This window comes from Lithobates pipiens, unplaced genomic scaffold, assembly GCF_037356315.1.
Source record: "Lithobates pipiens isolate NorthernLeopardFrog02 unplaced genomic scaffold, aLitPip1_a1.2 Scaffold_10, whole genome shotgun sequence".
In the NCBI taxonomy this organism is placed as follows: Eukaryota; Metazoa; Chordata; class Amphibia; order Anura; family Ranidae; genus Lithobates; species Lithobates pipiens.
In genome coordinates this window covers 101,138,583-101,148,642 of record NW_027507686.1, presented here as the reverse complement: position 1 = coordinate 101,148,642, position 10,060 = coordinate 101,138,583, and the positions used below count along the sequence as shown (strand labels likewise).

At 47.7% G+C, this 10,060-nt stretch overlaps 4 pseudogenes; all 4 read right to left on the bottom strand.

Moving 5' to 3' along the window:
* Positions 1-1,279: 1,279 nt before the first annotated feature.
* LOC143947735 (5S ribosomal RNA) lies at positions 1,280-1,398 on the bottom strand (annotated as a pseudogene).
* A 98-nt stretch (positions 1,399-1,496) lies between these two features.
* LOC143947314 (5S ribosomal RNA) lies at positions 1,497-1,616 on the bottom strand (annotated as a pseudogene).
* A 95-nt stretch (positions 1,617-1,711) lies between these two features.
* On the bottom strand, positions 1,712-1,830 carry LOC143944446 (5S ribosomal RNA; annotated as a pseudogene).
* Positions 1,831-5,812: 3,982 nt separating this feature from the next.
* Positions 5,813-5,931, bottom strand: LOC143957095 (5S ribosomal RNA; annotated as a pseudogene).
* Positions 5,932-10,060: the final 4,129 nt, after the last annotated feature.

Below are 10,060 nucleotides of genomic sequence, written 5' to 3'. Positions count from 1 at the left end.
AACTGGGGACCCACTTAGAAATTACAACCTAGACAATGCGTCTAAATTCGTCATTGATGGAAAATGGCCTTCTTTCTCAACCCTAACAGATCCGACAGGGCTTTTCCAACTGCCTTTTTGGAGAGCGGCGCAACGACATAATTTTCTCCATTCCATCCCCAATCCTCAAACGTTCGCCCGCCCTCAGACGGAGTTTGAGACTCTATGCAGGAGCGAAGGCCCTTTGGCCCACATTCTCTCTCAAACAGATTACCCACACTTAACCTGTCTGGCCAACTGGGAAAAGGACCTTAATTGCTAATTTTCCCCAGCACAGAGAAACGCATTATCACTTTGGCTCTCAAAATGTCGCTGTGCACGAAGATACAGGAGACGAATTTTAAACTTCTCACCAGGTGGTATTTGACACCATCAAAGCTGCAGAAATGTTTCCCCTCTTCCTCGAACATATGCTGGAGGTGTGGAGAAGAAGAGGGCACGTTGCTGCACATTTTTTGGTCCTGCCTCAGCTTGGTGGACTTCTGGACAGAGATCCGATGCATGACACAAAAATTCACAGACTTCTCCATCCAGGAAGAGGCTGCATTCTTTCTCTTGCACCATTCACAGATTCCCATTAAGAAGTACAAAAAAATCAATTTTACGGCATGTGATAAATGCGGTGAAATCCTGCATCCCTCTCTATTGGAAAAAATGTTCCCCCCCTTTCATTACTCACTGGCTTAGGAAAATAGAGGACATTAAAAAAAATGGAGGACTTGATCCTCACATCACAAGGTAAACAAGAATTTTTTAAACAAACCTGAGACATCTGGAATACCTTTATATTCTCGCTGGAAGGATGTCGCCTGCTATCGCCTTAGTGCTCTGAGCTTTCCTTGACTGGCCCCTTGGACAGTGGCTGCCATCGTGTCTCGTCCCCTCTTCTCCTTTTCTGATCTTTCAACCCTTCTCTTTTCGGCCTTCCTCCCCTATCTCTCACCCCCTCCACCCCCTCTCTCTTTTGGAAAGAGTGGAAAATTGGGAATGACGGCCCCACACCCCCCTCTGTATGGATTATGCCGGAGGGACCTGGGGTTTGTGTGACCCTGGATCTTGGTACAGTACTTTATCCGTGCCTCGAATCATTGTGATTGATGGAAGGCAGACTCACAGTTGCGAATATACCTGTATCAAGTATTTTTCAGCTGCTTTTTGCTCTGTATTTCTCTGTTGCATTATGTACTCGGGGGACCGTCTTCCCCTATTTGGAGAAAAAATTATATTTGAAAAAAAAAGAAGCCTACGACACCTGGTATTCCCAGGCGGTCTCCCATCCAGGCATTAACCAGGCCCGACCCTGCTTAGCCTCCAAGATCAGATGAGATGGAACAGATTCAGGGTGATGTGGCCGTAGCCAATATCTTCAGGCACTCTCAACTCTCTTGACAAACACCAAGATGGTCACCTTGGAAACAAGCGGAAAAAAATAGGTCAATGGCCACAACATAAAAAGAAGCCTACGGCATCTGGAAATCCCAGGCGGTCTCCCATCCAGGTACTAAACTGGTCCCAACCCTGCTTAGCCTCTGAGATCAGATGAGATTGGGCTCTTTCAGGGTGGTGTGGCCATAGGAGATTTCTTCAGGCACTCTCAACCTTGACTAACGCCAATATGGTCACCTTGGGAAACAAACAAAAAAATCAAGTCAACGCCAACAACATGAGAAGAAGTCTACAGCACCTAGTATTCCCAGGTGGTCTCCCATCCAGGTATTAACAAGGCCCGACCCTGTTTAGTCTCTGAGATCAGACGAGATCTGGTGCTTTCAGGGTTATGTGGCCATAGGCGAGCTCTTCAAGCACTCTCAACCCTCTTGACAAACACCAAGAGGGTCACCTTGGTAAACAAAAAAAAAAAAAACAAGTCAACGCCAACAACATAAAAATAAGCCTCCAGCACCTAGTATTCCCAGGTGGTCTCCAATCCAGGTACTAGCAAGGCCCGACCCTGTTTAGCCTCTGAGATCAGAGGAGATCGGGCGCTTTCAGGCTTATGTGCCCATAGGCAATCTCTTTGGGCACTCTCAACCCTCTTGACAAATGCCAAGATAGTCACCTTGGGAAACAAGCGGAAAAAAAACAGGTCAATGTCAACAACATAAAAAGAAGACTACGGCACCTGGTATTCCAAAGCCATCTCCCATCCAGGGACTAACTAGGCCCAACCCTTCTTAGCCTCAGAGATGAGAAGAGACAGGGCTCTTTCAGGGTGATGCTGCTGTAAGCGAACTCTTTGGGCACTCTCAACCCTCTTGACAAATGCCAAGATGGTCACCTTGGGAAACAAGCGAAAAAAAAACAAAACGAATCAAGGCCAAAAACATAAAAAGAAGCCTACAATAACTGGTATTCCCAGGTGGTCTCCCATCCAGGTACTAACCAGGCCTGACTCTTCTTAGCCTCCAAGATCAGACGAGATTGGGTGCTTTCAGAGTGCTCGGACTCTTTCCCCATCACTAATGGGATGAGGCAGGGGTGCCCTCTGTCTCCCCTAATTTTTATTCTGACACTGGAACCACTTATGTGTCACGTTCGGAATGACCCGAATATTACTGGCATATCCAAACCCTCGGCACACCACAAAATTGCGGCGTACGCTAACGATCTAATTTCTTTCGTCTCCAATCCACACATTTCGCTTCCCAATATACTCGCGGCTCTCCGGCGATACAGCAGCCTATCAAACTATAAAATCAATTGCACCTTTGGCTGTATTGAATATATCGGTCCCGGATGGTGAGGCCAAGAGGCTACGCTCCGCTTTTCCATTCTACTGAGCTGAAAAATCTATACCTTACCTGGGCGTTGACATCGCAGCGGATTTGGCGCAATTGTACCCGCTTAATTTTGTCCCTCTCCTGAATAGACTGAAATCTGATTTGGGAAACTGGCATGCTTTAACACTGACCTGGTTCAGGCGCTGTAATGCATTCAAAATGACGGCCCTCCCGCGGATTTTATACTTGTTCCAGACATTACCGATCTGGTTACCCCCAATTTTTTTCAGACAACTGCAGGTGCTGCTCCGGGACTTTATTTGGCCGCGCAAACCACCCAGAGCCCGTTTGCAATTGCTTGCCAGACCAAAGGACAAGGGGGGTCTGGGTCTCCCAGATCTGAGACAATACTACAGAGTGACTCTGCTAGCGAGAGTCGTTGATTGGCATTGTAATGGCCCACACAAGCAGTGGGTGGAGATGGAGATTGAGGATGGATCCATTCCCCTAATGACCTCCCCGTGGCTCCTGTCCTCCCTACCAAAAGACCTCAGAGATCACCCCGTAGTGGGAGCTACGTTGGCTGTTATGCGGAGGTTGTTCCGCTGCACACACATTGCTCCGCTGCCGTCACCAATGACTCCGGTTATAGGTAATCCAGACTTCCCACCGGGATTTACCAACAAGAAACTGCGACAGTTGACAGTGGTGGGGAAACAGCGTCTGGGAGAGGTGTGGCCCTCGGGAGGGCTCCCGACCACGCAAACTGTCGCCAAGCTTTCTGACCCTCCGCTTGACTTGTTTAGTGCTTATCAACTTCATCACTTTCTTCTGGCCATACAAAGGGCCCCCTACACTCCTAGAGACCTGACGCCCTATGAATCCATCTGTCACAAAAAGGAACCTGTGCGACACACCCTCTCCCTCCTGTACAACCTATTAAGTAGTCAGGAGGAGGAGTCGACCCCACCATTTATCCACAAATGGGAGAGGGACTTTGGCATCACATTTACCCCACAACAGATAGCAAGATCCTGACATTAGTACATAAAGCTTCCATCGCAAACCAATATCAAGAATCAGGATACAAGATAGTCTCACGCTGGTATAGAGTCCCATACCTTCTGAATAAAATGAATAGATCGATCCCGGATGTTTGTTGGAGGTGCAATTCAGATACGGGGACCATGGGACACATTTTCTGGGCATGCCCGGCCTTGAGGAACTTTTGGGTGGAGGTGACCGAGACGATAAAAACTTTTAGAAATGTAGATATCGCAGACAACCCAGCAGCGTGCCTTCTACACTTGACCGAACAGCCTGTTCGAAAATACAAAAAAACCCTCCCGATGCAACTCCTGAACGCCGCCCGGGCCTGCATTCCCACACTGTGGAGGCAGCCTCAGCCCCCCATCCAAGGTGCTGTGGTATTCCAAAGTCAATCATATTCTCCGGATGGAAGAATTGACCGCCACCCTTCACAACACTGAAGAGGCATTTAGTGTTACATGGAGGCTCTGGAGGTATTTTTCTGGTACTTGAGACTACATTCGGGAGGTGAGCAGCGCCCCTGTCCCAGAAAAAGACTGAACATCTAACGTTTACCTACGTAGGCCATGTCTGCCCTGGGTGGCATCCCCCCCCTCCCTTTTTGTCTTTATTTTTCTATTTTTCCCCGCTGCCATCCCCCCCCCTCCTCTCTCTCCGTCTTTGCACTCTCTTCTTCCCCCGTCCTCCCTTTTGACTATGCCTTGTCTCCTTATGCCCGTGTCCAGAACCCTGGGGCTCTTCTGGGTCCCAAAGGCTAGCTTTGGGACCCAGAAGAGCCCCAGGGTTCTGGACACGACCGGCTCATATTTTACTCTGGTTCACATAGGTCATGATAAGCTGACTCGCTGTGGTCCCAGTTGCTCTCCATGATTACATTTGTCCGAACAGGGCTGCATTAGTTATACTGTACTACATGTCCGAGGTGGGGTTTCTCTCCCTTCTCTGCATGAAACTCTAGGACTCCCCTCTGAGAACCCAGAGTTATTTGGCTGCCTATTTTTTGTTACCATGTAATTGTGACCCTGGGTCATGCTGTATGGTTGACTGTTATATTTATGTTGTTCTACTTATACTTAATAAAAGAATAAAACAAAAAAAAAAAAATAAGTCAATGCCAACAACTTAAAAAAAGCCTATGGCATCGAGAAATCCCAGGCGTTCTCCCATCCAGGTACTAACCAGGTCCCAACCCTGCTTAGCCTCTGAGATCAAATGAGATTTGGCTCTTTCAGGGTGATGCAGCCATAGTAGATTTTTTCAGGCACGCTCAACCCTCTTGACAAACGCCAAGATGGTCACCTTGGGAAACAAGAAAAAAAAAACAAGTCAACGCCAACAACATAAAAAGAAGCCTACCGCACCTAGTATTTCCATACGGTCTCCCATCCAGGTATTAACAAGGTGCGACCCTTTCTAGCCTCTGAGATCAGCGGAGATTGGGCGCTTTCAGGGTGATGTGCCCATAGGCAATCTCTTTGGGCACTCTCATCCCTCTTGAAAAATGCCAAGATAGTCACCCTGGGAAACAAGCGAAAAAAAACAGGTCAACGCCAACAACATAAAAAGAAGACTACGGCACCTAGTATTCCAAGGCCGTCTCCCATTCAAGTACTAACTAGGCCCAACCCTTCTTAGCCTCTGAGATCAGAAGAGATAGGGTGCTTTCAGGGTGATGCGGCTGTAAGCGATCTCTTTAGGCACTCTCAACCCTCTTGACAAATGCCAAGATGATCACTTTGGGAAACAAGCGAATAAAACAGGTCAACACCAACAACATAAAAATAAGCCTGCGGCATCTGGAAAACCCAGGCGGTCTCCCATCCAGGTACAAACCAGGCCCAACCCTGCTTAGCCTCTGAGACCAAACGAGATTGGGCGCTTTCAGGGTGTTGTGCTCGTAGGCAATTTCTTTGTGCACTCTCAACCCTCTTGACACATGCCAAGATGGTCACCTTGGGAAACAAGGGAAAATAAAACAGGTCAACGCCGACAACATAATGAGAAGCCTATGGCACCTGGTATTCCCAAGCTGTCTCCCATCCAGGTACTAACCAGGCCCATCGCTGCTTAGCCTCCGAGATCAGATGAGATTGGGCTCTTTCAGGGTGATTTGGCCGTAGGCACTCTCTTTGGGCACTCTGAAGCCTCTTGACAAAGGCCAAGATGGTCACCTTGGGAAACAAGCTAAAAAAAACAGGTCAAAGCCAACAACATAAAAAGAAGCCTACAGCATCCAGTATTCCCAGGCGATCTCCCAATCAAGACACTAACCAGACCAGATCCTTCTATGGCACCTGGTCTTCCCAGGCAGTCTCCCATCCAGGTACAAACCAGGCCTGACGCTGCTTAGCCTCTGAAATCAGACGAGATCGGGTGCTTTCAGGTTGATGTGGCCGTAAGCATTCTCTTCAAGACACGCCCAACCCTCTTGACAAACGCCAAGATGGTCGCCTTGAGAAACAAGCAAAAAAAACAGGTCAAAGCCAACAACAGAAAAAGAAGCCTATGGGCTTACAGGGGACCCTAAGAGATGGGACCCACTTGCTCTGTCATGGTTCGGACGCTGTAATATGAACGCAATGCCACGACTTCTGTATCTATCACAAGCCTTACCTATCAAAATACCCCAGACTTTCTTTCATGCGGTTCGCTCAATCTTTATCAAGTTCCTCTGGCGCGGAAAACATATGCGTATTGGTAGGGCAATGCTGTTGCGACCGAAATTGCGGGGAGGTATTGGCTTCCCGGACCCTGCTCTATATTACACAGCGACGCACATGACACCGGTGGTTGACTGGTGCTGGTGTTCTGCCATATACTGTCCGGCCATGATATAGTGTCTGTGCGCAGTACGGAGCAGACGAAGCTTTGGAAAACCTCCGAAGCCGAACGGCGCCTGCGCGGTGAGTGGAGGTGGTAGCCCCACCATCCAAGTGGACATAGGGTTGTGAATATTAGAGGGCCCCTCGCAGGCGAGCTTCGCTCGCCACGCTTCGGGCCCCTGCTTGCTGCGCTTGGCTCTTTTATATTCTTACTCTATGTCCACTTGGATAGTGGGGATAGAACCTGGACTCAGTGCGCAGGCGCCGTTCATGCTCGGCAATTTTCGGAATCTGTGTTGCTGTGTACTGCGCATGCGCAGCACACAGCGGACACTATCCGATGGGGGACCATATGTGATAAGACACCGGCATGGGGAACTGAAGCTATGGGTCAAGCTAGAGCAGGAGATGGTGCGGGTTCCACTGACTGGTCTGCCTTGGGCGGGGAGGCCATTGGAGCCCTGTGTGACTACTCACCTGTTAATTGGCCCCTCGCTCGCCGAGATGGATAGTTTTTTTCACCTTTCCCACCTGACTAACTTCCCTTCTCCTATGACCCCAATTATTGCACATCCTAGATTCCCTCCGGGCCTGTCTGACCAGGCCTTTACCAGGCAAGCCCCGAAAGGGCTTCTGAGAGCAGCCCTATTTCTTGGACCCACGGGCTTGATTCCCATCGGGACCATACTGCTAGAGCAAGTACCTGTTGCATTGGATAGCTGGAGAGCTAGACAGCTAATCCATTTCCTCGGATCACTACCTAACCATTCGTTCTTCTCTAGACAATTCCACCCCTTCGAGGAACTTTGCCTGGATGATGGCCCAGTTCGTGGTTTCCTCTCTAGGTCCTACCAAATCCTGACAGACGCACAATCCTCCACGGATCCACCCTTCCTAGCTAAATGGAAAAGGGACTTACAAACTACATTCTCCAAACCACAGAAGGACAGAATACTCTTTTTCGCCCATAAGTCGTCACTCTGCAGTAAATATCAGGAGATCTCATATAAGCTGATCACACGCTGGTATCGTACACCGGTGGTGTTGGCCAAAATATTCCCCGGTCAATTTGACCGCTGCTGTCGCTGCGGGCAACAGGCTGGCACCATTCTCCACATTTTCTGGGAATGCCCTAAATTACAAACATTCTGGCAGCCTGTCCTGAGACTCATCCACAAGTTCACAGACATTTCCTTAGCCAATGATCCCACAGCAGTTCTTCTCAATCTAACTCTAATCTAACTATGTCGAGAAAAGCGTTATCATAAGTCCTTACTTAACCACTTTCAGACCGGACCATTTTGCTGGTAAATGACCAGAGGTCTTTTTACACTTTGGCACTGCGCTGCTTTAACTGGTAATTGCGCGGTCATGCAATGTTGTACCCAAAAAAAATTTGCGTCCTTTTCTTCCCACAAATAGAGCTTTATTTTGATGGTATTTGATTGCCTCTGCGATTTTTATTTTTTGCGATATAAACGTAAAAAGACCGCAAATTTTGAAAAAAAATGATATTTTCTACTTTTTGTTATTAGAAAAATCCAATAAACTCAATTTTAGTCATACATTTAGGCCAAAATGTATTCAGCCACATGTCTTTGGTAAAAAAAAAGTCAATAATTGTATATTTATTGGTTTGCGCAAAAGTTGTCACATCTACAAACTAAGGTACGTTTTCTGGAATTTACGCAGCTTTTAGTTTACGACTGCCTATCTCATTTCTTGAGGTGCTAAAATGGCAGGGCAGTACAAAACCCCCTCAAATGACCCCATTTTGGAAAGTAGACCCCCTAAGGAAATTGATAAGAGGCATGTTGAGCCCATTGAATATTTAATTTTTTTGCCTCAAGCGATTGAATAATGACAAAAAAAAAATTTTTTTTTTTTTTTACACAAAGTTGTCACTAAATGATATATTGCTCACACATGCTATGGGCATATGTGAAATGACACCCCAAAATAAATTCTGCTGCTTCTCCTGAGTACGGGGATACCACATATGTGGGACTTTTTGGGAGCCTAGCCGCGTACGGGGCCCCGAAAACCAAGCACCGCCTTCAGGCTTTCTAAGGGCGTAAATTTTTGAGTTCACTTCTCACTACCTATTACAGTTTTGAAGGCCATAAAATGCCAAGATGGCACAAAACCCCCACAAATGACCCCATTTTAGAAAGTAGACACCCCAAGCTATTTGCTGAGAGGCATGTTGAGTTCATGGAATATTTTATATTTTGCCACAAGTTGCGGGAAAATTACAAACTTTTTTTTTATTTTTATTTTTTTCACAAAGTTGTCACTAAATGATATATTGCTCACGCATGCCATGGGCATATGTGAAATGACACCCCAAAATAAATTCTGCTGCTTCTCCTGAGTACGGGGATACCACATATGTGGGACTTTTTGGGAGCCTAGCCGCGTACGGGGCCCCGAAAACCAAGCACTGCCTTCAGGCTTTCTAAGGGCGTTACAGTTTTGAAGGCCATAAAATGCCAAGATGGCACAAACCCCCCCCAAATGACCCCATTTTGGAAAGTAGACACCCCTAAATTTAGGGGTACACTAGTGAGACTAGGTAATAAATGGCGGGTGCCCTGAAACTATAAAAAAATAACTAACCAACCAGCGTCACCTGTAACAGTTATATGGTGATCACTGGTGAAAGGGTTAACTAGGGGGCAATCAGGGGGCTTTATGCGGTAGTATATGGGGGTCCCTGGTGCTATAAAAAGCTGCGGCGAACCTAAATACCTACCTGCCTAACTAGCGTCACCTGTGACACTAATACAGCGATCAGAAAAACGATCGCTTATTAGGCTGGGTTCACACTGGAGCGATGCGGGAACGCCACGAATGCGCGGCGGGTTCCCGCATCGCATGCCTCCCGGCGGCAGTTCACACTGCCCTATGCGAACTGCTGGGAGTGTCAGTGAAATGTTAATGACACCCCCAGATCAGTTCGCATATCGCAGTGCGATCTGCAAACTTGGATCGCATGGTGTGAACACCCATGCGATCCGATTCTGCTGCGGACCAAAAAAAGGGTCCCGTGCGAGTTTGCGGCGGGTGCGGCGGGTGCGACACGAATTCAGCCATACTATCTGTATAGCTGAACTCGAATCGCACAGAGATCGGATGTGATTTGCACTGCAGTGCGGTGCGAATCACATCCGTTCTCATAAACCGCTGCAATGTGAACCCAGCCTTAGTGACACTGGCGACGGGGGGTGATCACGGGGTTAAACCTTTATTGGGGGGGTTAGGGGGGTACCTTAGAACTAAAGGGGGCTAACCCTAACTGCCCTAACAGTTATTACAGTCACAAATGACACCCGCCGGGTGATCAGGGGGTTAAACCTTTATTAGGTAATAAATGGCGGGTGCCCTGAAACTATAAAAAAATAACTAACCAACCAGCGTCACCTGTAA